At 43.7% G+C, this 14,331-nt stretch overlaps 1 protein-coding gene across 4 annotated transcripts in view; it reads right to left on the bottom strand.

The window, feature by feature from the left end:
• The window catches only part of LOC122558858 (RNA-binding protein 5-like), a 40,174-nt gene extending 36,495 nt beyond the window's left edge, over positions 1 to 3,679 (bottom strand). For 3 of the 4 annotated variants that reach the window (XM_087994104.1, XM_087994108.1, XM_087994107.1), the window contains exon 1: positions 3,566 to 3,679. The gene's annotated coding sequence lies outside the window, so the exon portion shown is untranslated. Of the gene's footprint in view, positions 1 to 3,441; positions 3,464 to 3,565 lie in introns of those variants that run through there. The other variant, XM_087994106.1, reaches the window with a different exon arrangement.
• Positions 3,680 to 14,331: the final 10,652 nt, after the last annotated feature.

Below are 14,331 nucleotides of genomic sequence, written 5' to 3'. Positions count from 1 at the left end.
GACTAAGGCAGCATGTCTCAAATGACTACTGCCCAGTGGCCCTAACTTCGGTGTCAATGAAGTGCTTTTGAAAAGCTGGTCATGGCATTAATCAACTCCAGCCTCCCCACTACTCTTGACCCACTCCAATTTGCCTATCGGATCAACAGATCCACATCAGATGCCATATCACTTACCCTTCGCTTCTCCCTAGAACAGCCTGACACCAAGAACAGCTACATAAGAATCCTACTCATTGACGACAGTTCAGCCTTCAACACTATTATCCCCTCGAGACTGATTACTAAACTTAGTGGTCTCAGACTAGGTCCCACTCTCTGCAACTGGATCCTCAGTTGTGGGCGGCATGGTGCTCAGTGGTTAGCACTGCTGCCTCACTGTGTCATGGAGCCGGGTTCAATTCCAGCCTTGGGTGACTGTCTGTGTGGAGTTTGCACCTTCTTATGTCTGTGTGGGTTTCCTCCGGGTGCTCTGGTTTCCTCCCACAATCCAAAGATGTCTAAGTCAGGTGAATTGGCCACGCTAAATTGCCCATGGTGTTAGGTGCATTAGTCAGGGGTAAATATAAGGTAGGGAATGGCTCTGGGTGGGTTACTCTTCCAAGAGTCTGTGTACACTTGTTGGGCCAAAGGGCCTGTTTCCATACTGTAGGGAATCTAATCTCAGTTTCCTGACTCACAGGCCACAATCAGTGAAGATTGGAGACAATATTTCAATCTCAACACTGGAGCCCCTCAGGGGTGTGTACTCAGCCCCCTACTGTACTCACTGTATACCCAAGACTGTGTCGCCAAATACCAGACTAACACCATTTACAAGTTCACTGATGACACCACCATAGTCGGTCGAATCTCAGACGGCGATGAAACAGACTACAGACAGGAGGTGGAAGACCTGGAATAATGGTGCACTGAGAACATCCTAGCTCTCAATGCCGGCAAAACCAAGGAACTCATTATTGACTACTGGCAGGATGTTACTCATGCCCCCCTACACATTAACAGCACAAGGGTAGAACAAGTGGAGAGTGTCAAGCTCCTGGGAGTGGTCATCCACAACAAGCTTTTCTTGGACTCATGTGCACGTACTGGTTACAAAGGGCCAACAACTTTTCTTCTTCAGGCAGCTGAAGAAATTTGGCATGATGGCAAATACCCTTGCCACCTTTTATAGGTACACCAACGACAGCATTCTGTCTGGATGTATCACTACCTGGTAAGGCAACTGTACCATTCAAGAGCATCGACAGTTACAGACAGTGGTGAGCTCGGCCCAGACAATCACAAAGGCCAACCTCCCATCAAAGAATCCATCGACCAGGCCCGCTGTCAAGGAAAGGCCGCCAACATTCTCAAAGATCTATCCCACCCTGGCATTGTTTTTCTACAACATTTATCATTGGGGAGAAGGTACAGAAGTCTGAACACATGCACCAGTCGGTTTCAAAACAGTTTCTATCCTACTGTTAGAATACTGAATTAACTCTCAAACTCTTAACATTTGCCTCTACTTGTGTTTTATTTTTACCGCTGTTTACCCATTATTTACTTACCTATGCTACTTAACTCTGACCTGCCTGTATTGCTCGCAAGACAAAACTTTTCACTGTGCCTTGGTACACGTGACAATAAATACAATTCAATTCAAGATGATCTAGAGACCAATCCAATGTGCTTCAGTAGTCTCTGAATATTGAGGCAAACAAGTAAAAATAGTCAGACTTTTCCTTGAAAAAGAACTGTGAACTCTACTTCTTTACAGTATGCATTTTTGTGAAGTGGCTCAGAAACCTCAAGAGACTGCACATACTGGAGATCAGAGCTGAAAAGTCTGGAGGTGGAAACGTACAGCTGGTCAGTCAGCATCTGAAGTGCAGGAGGATCTACGTTTTGAGCATAAGCTCTTCCAGCTCCACAATCTTCGACTCAGTAACTTCAGAATCACATCTTATTTAATATCGCCCATGTATGAACAAGCATTAAATGTAATTATTTAGAAAGTGTCCCTTACAAACACACACCTAATCCTTTACTGCCCTCCTTCCCTCCCAAGGAGATAAGCCTAAATATCAATACTACTCAGCTTTCTGAGCAGTAGGGCTCATCCATCACACACATTCAACAGGGGGAGATAAATCTTCACAAAACAAGCAAAACACAAAAAAAGTATTAGAAGAAACACAGAACAAGTGACACATCAAGACTGTGTATGGCCACCCAAGATGGTGACAAAGATTAAAAAGAGAAAAGGCAGAATGACCAGAACCTTATCCCACAGTATCCCAGTGATGAACTATGACAAATTCAGCTGCCATAAAAAAATTTCAATATTCAGAAATTCTAAATACCTAACAGCTACTATGGAAAATGAAAACCTCCTTCAGTTTGTATCAGCTTGGTTTAATGATCCTGTTCCCTAGATGCTGCCTGACCTGCTGCGCTTTTCCAGCAACACATTCCCATTAATGATATGAACATGAGTCATGAGTGTCTCAGGTTAATCCCACTCCAAAAGCTGTAATGCTCTTAGAGTGGATTGATATTATTTGATGACTTTTTTCTAGGTTAATGATCTAGAAATTTCAAAACTTATTTTTTTAAAATCAAAAATAGAAATTGCTGGTAAACCACAGGTCTCACAGTATCTGTGGACAGAAATCAGAGTTAATGTTTCAGGTCCAGTGACCCTTCTTCAGAACCATACCATGCAGAGATGAAACCACTCAAGTAAAATTAAACAATTATACTCGGAGGAATACAAAAAAATCCTGAGACACTTAAAACAAAAGCAGGAAGTTACATTTTCTGGCGAGCCTTCCTTCAATAGCAAAATCCACTTCGAATAAATTGTTTACTACACTTGCCCAAAAGTCAAGATCTAGAATCTACTGTAATGGATATCCCAGGTTGCTTTTGGCCTGGAGATTATAAACGTAGGGAGCGGAGAGACCATGGAGAGTTTCGGAAACAAGAGCTGGATGAGGAGCCGACAAGTAGCGAAACCTGAAGTCCCTTTCGTTTCAAATTGTGCCACAAAACCTAGATTTTGAACCCAGCCCCAAAGCTTCCCGCTGTTTGTAATTTGGCACAAAAATGGCAGTCCATGTCGTCTTTGGAGTCTGTAGCCAAATCAGAAATACAAAAATAAATGAGGTAATACCTCTAGGAATTGCAAGTTTTTTTGGAACACGCCAGTTGATTCCAAAATGAAAATTATCATAAATGCAAATGAAACGGAAAAAAAACAATCGAATACATAAAACGGTGTTAAACATAAACAACACACGAGTCACTGTAAACTCTAATGCTGCATAAATGAATACGGGCACTCTTTCTATAAATTGACTGATTATTTCCGTCGTGAAAGACAATGACACTGAACGGAAAACAACTTGCAAGAGCAGCCCACCACTCTCCCTATACTGCAATAGGCCTCCCTTACCCAGATGAAGCTGCTGAAACTTTATGACCGTCGGCCACCCTACTCGTCACCACTGCTCCTCTGAAAACCCGACAGACGTCGCCTTCACTACCACGTAAGACGCTCGATAGCAAGAATCACATACCCAGATTGACTAGCTCGGTCTAAGGCTCAACTCCCGTCAAGACAACCAACCGCCATTACATACACAAACAGAACAGAGTGGGAGAGACACACGGAGATAAGATGGCGTCCGTCTTTCCCGTAACGCACCGCGACATGGCCCACCCTCAGGATTGGTTAACCACAATTTGCATTCTGGGAGTCGTAGTCCTCCAGTTTTCTCCCTTACCACCCCAACAAAAGCACCACACAATAAAATGGCGCAGAAGTAATATGGGCGTGCCTTGATTACAATGATTGGGTCACGTTCACAAATCTCTGGCTGCAGATGAGACTTGAACACAAACTTTCTGGCCGAGACAAACCATCGTGCTACAATATTCTCCGCCTTATATTTTTTTTCACATTATATGGTGCTTTTCAGCATAGTCAAACATGATTATTCAATTCACAGAAACCGATTTATTGAATTGGATGTTGGTTGGTTTGCGGTATATATCAGTGTGAATTCAATTCCTACATTTAACCGTTGAAGGACTGTCTTTCACAACATCGTTCCTGAAGTGTGGTGACCCTTAAGTTAAATCAATAGTCACTGAACTGTAGGCTAAGTTATGCACTAATCAGTTCTTGAATTTTCCAAAAGCAAAATTTCACTTCTGTTGGAAATGGAGGTCCATATTATTTGATGAATTTATTGTCATGTGTATCTACTACAAATACAGTGAAAAGTGTTGTTTAGTGTCGTCACTCTCTGGCATAAGAACTAAGAGCAGAAGTAGGCAGTTCAGCAGCCAGAGCCTGCTCCACCATTCAAAACAAACATGGCTGATCTCAACTCCGAGAAAGTGTGGACTGCAGATGCTGGAGATCAGAGCTGAAAAATGTGTTACTGGAAAAGCGCAGCAGATCAGGAGAAAGTGAGGACTGCAGATGCTGGAGATCAGAGCTGAAAAATGTGTTGTTGGAAAAGTGCAGCAGGTCAGATCAACTCCGGAGCTCTGCTCCACTTTTCTGCCTGCTCTCCAGAACCCTTCAATCCATATCTTATTAAAATCTGTCCATCTTCTTAAATGTACTAGCATCCTCGGCATTCTGTGGTTATGAATTCTAAACACACAGCATTGTTTCAGATAAGTAATTTTCTCCTTATTTCTGTTGTAAATCTGCTATCCATTATCCTAAAAATACAACCTCTTGCTCTAAATTACCCCATGAGTAAACATCCTTTCTACATCTGCTTTGTCAATCCCCTTGAGTATCTTATATACCTCAACTAGATTCCTCTCATTCTTCTCAACTCCAGAGAGTATAAGTTTAAACTGCTCCATCTCTTTTCATTAAACAGTTTGCTCAGTTCTGGAATCAATCTAGTGAACCTCCTCTGGACTGCTTCCAATACAACTACATCCCTCCTCAAGTAAGGTGACCAAAATTGAATACAGGACTCCAGGTACAGTCTCACAGTTTGTACAGCCTTGTACAGTTGCAGCAACACTTCCTACTTTTATACTCTATTCCTTCAGCAATAAATGCCAAAACCCCAACTGTCTTCCTTATTACCTGCTGTACTTTCGTACTAGTTTTCTGCAATTCATGCACGAAGACACCCACATCCTTCTGCACTGAAGCACTCTGAAGTTTCTCTCCATTTAGATAATAAGTTGCCCTCCTTTTCCCCTGTCCAACGTGGATTACCTCACTTATCTACATTAAACGTAATCTGCCAAAGTTTTGCCCCATTTCTATATCCGTTTGTAATTTTCTTATTTCTCCATAGCAATTTACTTTTCCTCCTACTTTCCTCATCTGCAAAATTTGGCTATAGTACTTTCCATTCCCACGTCTAATTGATTAATACAGATTGTAAATAGTTAGGGGCCAAGAACCAGACTCTGTGACACCACACTATTTACTTCTTGCCAACCAAATAAAGACTCATTTATCCTGACTCTGTGCTTTCTGTTGGTTTACAAATCTCAATTTATTATCAGTGAAAAAGGTTGTTTAGTGTCACCACTCTCTGGCACTATCTTAAGACACAGAAAATAAACCATAATACAGAATATAAAGTCAGAATAATAAACAATAAAGTTCATATTATAGTCTTAACACAATAAAGTTAGGTGATCTTTGGCTCAGCTGCCACTTCTAGCTCAGCCATGGGTCTCGATTCAAACTCCTCCACCCCAAGATCTTGACTGGCTGCTGTTTAACTGGTGACACTGCTGCAACTATGCTTGGCTGCACCAGTGCCGCCGAAACAAAGAGTTGCCACTTTGTGGCATCATCTTGCCTCCACCAACACCATCGCCATTAGTTGATGCGGGGCCAATCTTGCTGACCGGCCTCCGCCATTGATGCAGGATCCTGCGCTGGGACCAAGCTTGCTGCTGTCAGGTGCCCTGGCCTAGCCATTATCCAAGCTAATCCTCAATCCAAACTAATAAATTACACCTAACCCCATATAATCTTACCTCGTAATTTTAGCTTTTGTGTGGCCCTTTCTTGATGCCCTCTAGAGGTCCAGTCTTCATCTATAGAATCTCCCTGAGACAAATTGCTCTTTATGTCTTCAAAGAACTCTGATAAATTAGTCAAACATGATTTACTCTTCATAAAACCATGGTATTAAAGTTTCAATATTGAAGTCTCAAAGTTTTAGGGCTTACTAAGGGCAAATCTATGAGAATTTGGCAGAAAAGGGGACAGCTGAAAAAGAAAGACAGCAATTGCACTTATATCGTGCCTTTCTCAATGTTCTAGAAAGCTTTATGCTTAATAAACTGCAAGTGAATGTTGTTGACAAACACTGCACTCCCTCAGTATAAAAGTAAAGAATGAACCTAAATTACTTGCTGTCACCTCTAAAATGGTGTCTAAACCCATGTAGTCAGAGACTAATGTTGAGCTGAACTGACAATTGTAAAGATTGCCATCAGTCCTACCTCTTTCAATGATATCTGCTTGGGGGTAGAGAGACTGATGCAGTTTACTTAGAAACTCGAGTGCACACACTAAAAAAATCCAGCATAACAAGATTTTGTCAGTTCCAAGTTCCTATTCCTTTTAACAGTGGCTTTATACTGCAAGTTGTCAGGAACTTCACCAGATGAAACATCGCAATACAAAGTGACATCTTAAATCAATTTCAACTGATTTCCTTGGTGTGGAAACTGAATACTTTCAACAAAGATTATATCTAGAATATTCAGTAGATTCTTTTGAATTCTCACCAACTGTGAGTATCTAGTGTACTGCAAACATGGATAATGAAAACATAGCACACTTCAGGACTTAAACATATAGGGAGGTGGACACAGTGGTAATGTCAGAAATAAAAGCAGAAGTTGCTGGAAAAGCTCAGCAGATCTGGCAGCATCTGTGAAGAGAAATCAAAGTTTACATTTTGGGTCCGCTGACAGTAGTAATATCACTGCACTGATAATAAAGAGCCCCAAGCTAATGTTCTGGGGAAATGGGTTTAAATCTCACCATGGTAGATAGTAAAATTTGATTTCAAGAAAAATCTAGAATGAAAAGCAAGTCTGATGGCAGCAATGTGGATTGCTTTAAAATCAATTTGGTTCACTAATGTCCTTCAGGGGAAAACTACCGCCATCCTACCTGAGTTGGCCTACATGATTTCTGACCAACAGAAATATGGTTGACTCTTAACTGCTCTCTGAAATGGCTGCAGAGCCAATCAGTTCTAGGACAGTTTGGGATGGTAACAATTTGTTAACAATGGCCACCTCCCATACAAGAATAAAGAAAAAAAGACTGAAACTTCAGCACATTAAAAGAGAGTGCTTAAATTGGCTGAAGTCCTACATTGCAGGAGAAACATTAACCTAAGGATTACCTACCAGCTCAGATGAACATAAAATATTCCACACTTTCTTGTTCTCTGGGCCAAAAATTATCCCTCAATTAATACCACCAAAAACAGATCAACTGATCATTTATTTCGGTTATTTGTGAGGTCTAGCTATATGTAAATTGGTTGCCAAATCAGTCTACATAATAATGACTTCACATTGTTGACTGTGAAATACTTTAGCTATCTTAAAGTCATGAAAGTTTACCATATAGATACAAACTCTTTCTTTATAACTGTTATTCATCAGCTATCTGATTATCAATTGTGCACGTGTCAGACTTCAAACCAAATTTTGCTTCATTCAGCTGGAAGTTGCCTCATGGTTACCCGCACAGAGTCACTGGGTGGCGCTTAATTACCTAGGCAAAAGTGAGGACTGCAGATGCTGGAGATCACCGTCAAGATTAGAGTGGTACTGGAAAAGCACAGCTGGTCAGGCAGCATCCGAGGAGCAGGAAAATCGATGTTTTGGGCAGGAGAAATTTCCTGATCAAGGGCTCCTGCCCGAAATGTCGATTTTCCTGCTCATCGGATGCTGCTTGACCGGCTGTGCTTTTCCAGCACTACTCTAATCTTGGCACTTAATTACCCTATAACTTGTGGTGTCTAAAGTGCGTTATTCCAAATCTACAGACAGTGACATCACCAAAGAAAACCTGTTATCATCTGTATGCTGATGACACTCAGATCTCCCTTACCCACTGTGCTGAGCGAACAGAAATTTCCTTCAATAAATAGTGAACTCACAGCAAACTCTGTTCACTGGCTCCATCCCTTCCCCTTGAAAACTGTTTGGGGCTGAACAAGACTGGTTGCAATTTTGGTGTCATGCATGATAACCTTCTCCATACCATCACTAACAGACAATTTCTACCTCTATGACGTCATCTGACTTTGCTCATGACAGCTTATTTGTTGCCAAAACCCTCATTATGACGTTTTTTAACCTCTAAAATTAATTATTCTGTATTAGGTTAAAGATGTTTGATAATACAATGTTGTTTTTATGTAAAGACTGTTAAATGTATTTCCAGAAATGAAGACACAATAAGAACAAATTGTCATCATAAACACATTTGAATCTGAAGACATCATTTTAAATAAAAGCATTGTCAGATATTCCCATATTTTGCAGGAATAATGCACTCAGCCCGCAGTGTCTGCATACCTGCTTACTCACGAGTTCAGCCCCGAACCCATCTTTATTTCACCCACTATCCTCAATATATTAATTGCATGGTCCTCCGCATTACATGGGAGTAGCATCGGCATCTTTTGTTATCCACAGAAGTCTATGTCCTATCCTTGCAGATAATGGCGAGTGAATGTAATTCCTCGAATTTCTCTCTGTGCAGAACTGATAAATAATGAATATAATATCTCATCCAATTTCAAAAGGCTTTACTCACTCACTCGGATTAGGTCGGATTAGAACGTCAACATGGATTTAGTAAGGGGATGTCTTACCTGACAAGCCTGTTAGAATTCTCTGAAGAGATAACAAGTAGGTTAGACTAGGGAAACCCAGTGGATGGTATCTATCGAGACTTTCAAAAAGCCTTTGATAAGGTGCCTCACGGGAAGCTACTGAGTAAGGTGAGAGCCCATGGTGTTTGAGGTGAGGTACTGGCATGAATTGGGGATTGGGCAATTTAGCATGCCAATTCACATGACCTGCACATCTTTGGATTGTGGGAGGAAACCGGAGTAAACCCACGCAAACACGGGGAGAATGCGCGCAAAGTCCACACAGATAGTCACCCGAGGCAGGAATTGAACCTGGATCCCTGGTGCTGTGAGGTTGCAGTGCTAACCACAGAACCATCATGCCGCCTTTGATGAAGTTCAACATGAGTAAGTGTGAAGTCTTGCACTTTGAAAAAAAGAATACAGGCATGGACATTTTTTTAAAGGGTGAAAAAATTCATAAAGCCAAAGTACAAAGGGATCTGGGAGTGCTAGTCCAGGATACTCTAAAAGTTGACTTGCAGGTTGAGTCCATGGTTAAGAACGCAAATGTAATGTTGTCATTTATTTAAAGAAGATTGAAATGTAAAAACATCGACATGCTTCTGAGACTTTATAAAGTCTAGTTAGGCCCCATTTAGAATACTGTGTCCAATATGCCGCGGCACGGTGTCCAATATGGGCGGCACGGTGGCAGTGGGCGGCACGGTGGCACAGTGGTTAGCACTGCTGCCTCACAGCGCCAGAGACCCGGGTTCAGTTCCCGCCTCAGGCGACTGACTGTGTGGAGTTTGCATGTTCTCCCCGTGTCTGCGTGGGTTTCCTCCGGGTGCTCCGGTTTCCTCCCACAATCCAAAGATGTGCAGGTCAGGTGAATTGGCCATGCTAAATTGCCCGTAGTGTTAGGTAAGGGGTAAATGTATGGGTGGGTTGCGCTTCGGCGGGGCGGTGTGGACTTGTTGGGCCGAAGGGCCTGTTTCCACACTGTAAGTAATCTAATCTAATCTAATCTTGGGCCTCACACTTCAGGAAGGTCATAGTGGCACTGCAGTGTGTCCAGCGGAGATTCACACGGATGATCCCCGGAATGGTAGGCCTAACATATGATGATTGGCTCAGGATCCTGGGACTGTATTCATTAGAGTTTAGAAGGTTGAGGGGAGATTGAATAGAAACTTACCAGATAATGCATGGCTTAGAAAGGGGCAATGCTGTGAAGTTGGTTCTGTTAGGTGGGGAGACTAGGACCCGTGGGCACAGCCTTAAAATTAGAGGGGATCAATTTAGAAGGAATTGAGGAGACATTTCTTCAACCAGAGTGGTGGGCCTGTGGAATTCATTGCCACGGAGTGCAGTGGTGGCCAGGACGTTGGGTGTCTTCAAGGCAGAGATTGATAAATTCTTGGCAAAAGTGAGGTCTGCAGATGCAGAGTCTAGATTAGAGTGGTACTGGAAAAGCACAGCAGGTCAGGCAGCATCTGATGAGCAGGAAAATCGATGTTTCGGGCATCAGGAATGAAGGCAGGGAACCTCCAGGGTGGAGAAATAAATGGGAGCGGGGGTGGGCCTGGGGAGAAGGTAGCAAAGAGTACAATAGGTGGATGGGGGTGGGGATGAAGGTGGTAGGTCAGAGAGGAGGATAGAGCAGATAGGTGGGAAGGAAGACTGGCAGGTAGGACAGGTCTGGAGGATGATGTTGAGCTGGAAGGTTGGAACTGGGATAAGGTGGGGGGAGGGAAATTAGGAAACTGGTAAAATCCATATTGATGCCCTGGGGTTTAAGTGATCCAAGGCGGAAGATGAGGCCTTCTTCCTGCAGGCGTTGGGTGGTGAGGGAATGGTGGTGGAGGAGGCCCAGGACCTGCATGTCCTTTGCAGAGTGGGAGGGGGAGTTGAAATGTTGGACCATGGAGCGGTGGGGTTGACTGGTGCGGGTGTCCCGGAGATGTTCCCTAAAGTGCTCTGCGGGAAGGCATCCAGTCTCCCCAGTGTAGAGGAGACAGCATTGGGAGCAACGGATACAATAAATGACATTGATGGATGTTCAGGTGAAACTTTGATGGATGTGGAAGGCTCCTTGGATGGAGATGAAAGGGCACAGGTTTTGGGAATACGGAGTAGCATTTCTGCAGGAGGCAAGGTGGGAGAAGGTGTAATCCAAGTAGCTGTGGGAGTTGGTGGGTTTCTGGAAAATGTCAGTGTTGAGTGAGTCACCGTTGATGGAGATGGAGAGGTCCAGGAAGCGGAGGGAGGTTTCGGAGATGAATTTAAGGTCGGGGTGGAATGTGTTGGTGAAGTTGATGAACTGCTCAACTTCAATGCAGCGGAGGAAGAGATGGGAAGTGATGCCGATGTAACTACGGAAGATGGACTGTTCTACATAGCCGACGAAGAGACAGGCATAGCTGGGGCCCATACGGGTGCCCATGGCTACCCCTTTCACCTGGAGGAAGTGGAAGGATTCGAAGGTCAAATTGTTAAGGGTGAGTGTCAGTGGAAGGGAACGTCGGGAGAGGAAGAAACAGAGGGCTTGGAAGCCCTGGTTATGGCGGATGGATGTGTAGAGGGATTGGATGTGAATGTGAAGATGAGGCATTGGGGGCCAGGGAAACAGAAGTCTTGGAGGAGGTGGAGGGCGTGAATGGTGTCTCGAATGTATGTGGGGAGTTCCTGGACTAGGGGGGATAGGACAGTATCGAGGTTGTTGGGGTGAGTTTGGTGGGGCAGGAGCAGGCTGGGACAATGGGTTGGCCAGGGTGATCAGGCTTATGGATCTTGGGAAGGAGGTAGAATCGGGTGATGCGGGATTTCCAGACAACGGGGTTGGAAGCTGTGGGTGGGAGATCTCCTGAGGTGATGAGGTTGTGTATGTTCTGGGACATGATGGTTTGGTGATGGGGGGGTGGGGTCATGGTTGAGGGGGTGTAGGAGGAGGTGTCTTCGAGTTGCTGTCTGGCTTCAGTGGCGTAGAGGTCAGTGCGCCAAACTACCATTGCACCCCCTTTATCCGCTGGTTTGATGATGAGGTTGGGATTGGAGCAGAGGGAGTGGAGGGCTGCATGTTGTGAGGGAGGTAGACAGGTTGAGGCGGTTAATGTCTCGGCGGCAGTTGGAAATGAAAAGATTGAGGGTGGGTAATAGGCCAGCATGGTGTCCAGGTGGATGGAGTGTGTTGGAGGTGCGTGAAGGGATCCTTGGAAGGTGGGCGGGAATCCTGATTGAAATTCTTGATCTTGCAAGGAATTAAGGGCTATGGGGAGAGTGCAGGTAAGTGGAATTGAAAAGCCCATCAGCCATGATTAAATGGCGGAGTGGACTCGATGGGCCGAATGGCCTTGCTTCCACTCCTATGTTTTATGGAAAGAAGCTCCTCTTCCTGCAGTTTCCTTTCATAGGATGACAAGCATTAACTTTAGCTTTCCAGGCACATTTTGTCAGGCTCATTACGTATTTTGAGCTGCCTCAAGTACAACCACAACATCTCCAAATTTATCACTTTGATTTAACTTCCTAAGTCCAGGTCACTCATAGTACTGCTTGCAATACCAAGCATGAGATATTCCACTCAATTCTTCATTCACTCTATCACAACTCTCACAAGTACCCTTATTTTCTAACCTTCAGTTAGCTTCTTATATTTTCCAAGTTCATCTTAAATCCCAATAACTTACAGTTTAAAAAATGTGAAACATTGAAAGAACTTTCTTAATGCTAAGGCGCATCATGTTTAGGGCTCTCCCAGTATACTTGTGTTATCACTTCCACAAAGAAGTTCAAGAGGTTGGTCTGGTTACTGTTCAATACGTAATTGGTGTACATAATATACTTAAGATTACTTCCAAGTGATTATATTATTTTGCTTGGAATAAGCAGTGCCACTGTACATGTGGTTCCCAACTCCAAATCATCTGTATAAATTGTTAATAATTGTGGTCCCAACAATGATCCCTGAGGCATACCACGAGTCACTGATTGCCAGCCAGAATAGCACTCATTTATCCCCACTCTTTGCACCTTGTCCTCTGGGTCCCCGTTGTCCACCTTTCTTGAAGTGCCTTCATAGAATTCCTAAAGGTATGTGAAGCATGGACACATGCTGCGTCTGTATAATGGGACAATTTCTTTCGAGATGCCCTGCTATTTCTTCCTTGATAATAGATTTAAGCATTTTCTGCACTAGAGGTTAAGCTCACTGGTCTATAATTCCCCATCTTTTGTCTGCTTCATACTGCTCGTCAACTGTCGCACCATAAAGTCAGTGTTTCCAGCCGTCAACGTGAGACAGGGCCTCCCTCATTCTATCATAGTCCCCTTTATTCAAGCACACCCTAATATAAGATTTTATCTTCACACTATCCAGCTGTATTTTAAATTTAACCATAGTTTCATCCAAGAGGATCAAATTGATAAAGAACATTGATTTACAAATTGATAAAGGAAGTTTTCTTGAACACACTCAACAAAGTCTTCACCATCCAAACTTTTAACATTACGGTTGCCTCAGTCAATGTTTGGAAAATTAAAATCACCTACTATTAACATCCTTATTATTCTTACATAAATCTGAGATCTCTCTATATATTTGTTCCAGCGGTTCAGGAGGATCGTGAGATAACCTGTTTGACTATTTCAGATTTGACTGACGGGGAATCGATAATAACGATAAAGAATGTAGAAGCGGTTGATCCAGGAGCGACAATTGGAAATAAGCGCGACCGTTAACGGCCACAGTGTACGTCATGAAGACTCACGCATGCGCATTACCGGTGACGGTTCGACACATGCGCACTTCCGACCTGGGAGTGAAGCCACCTCAGGCGTATTATCAGTGACGGTTCTGGACACTCGCAATCTCGACCAACGCGTGGAGACATGCGCACTGCCAGTCACGATACTGCACATGCGCGTTGAGACCGCTGAGCGTATTGCCGGTGACGGGGCACATGCGCGCTTCCGCTGAAATGCGGAGCAGCCACAGGCGTGGAAAGGTCAAGCTGTCTCTGCAGCCCCTGCACAGAGGAGCTGCAAGATCATCCGCCGAGACCCTACCTACCCTTCCCAAACTCATTTGAGGGCTGTTCGGCGAAATGCCACTGTTATTTGGTTATGTGACCACTCCGTAGCCATTCATCACAGGAGTAGATGCAACTCACTTTCAAACTCTTGTAACGCACAATTGTTTAAATTTTTATCTCTGTCTTCAGGATCGATGTCATTTATCCAAGATTGCCCAATAAGTGTTTTAGCCCCAATGGCCATACTGGTTTGTATAATTCAGACCATCTGACAGCAGCTCACTCTCTCACACACACCCGATTGATGCAGAATATTTTCGGTTTTCTCTCCATCCCCCGCCTATGCAGCAGTTTCATGGTCTTAAGAAATACTCGTGGTGATCTAATTCTGGCCTCTTGCGTAGCCCTAATTCCCCTATAAAT

The sequence above is a fragment of the Chiloscyllium plagiosum genome, unplaced genomic scaffold, assembly GCF_037043375.1.
Source record: "Chiloscyllium plagiosum isolate Xiang-an unplaced genomic scaffold, Cpla_swu_hap1 HiC_scaffold_14, whole genome shotgun sequence".
NCBI classification, from domain to species: Eukaryota; Metazoa; Chordata; class Chondrichthyes; order Orectolobiformes; family Hemiscylliidae; genus Chiloscyllium; species Chiloscyllium plagiosum.
Note: the sequence above shows the minus strand (reverse complement) of the source record. Positions and strands in the feature narration are given on the sequence as shown.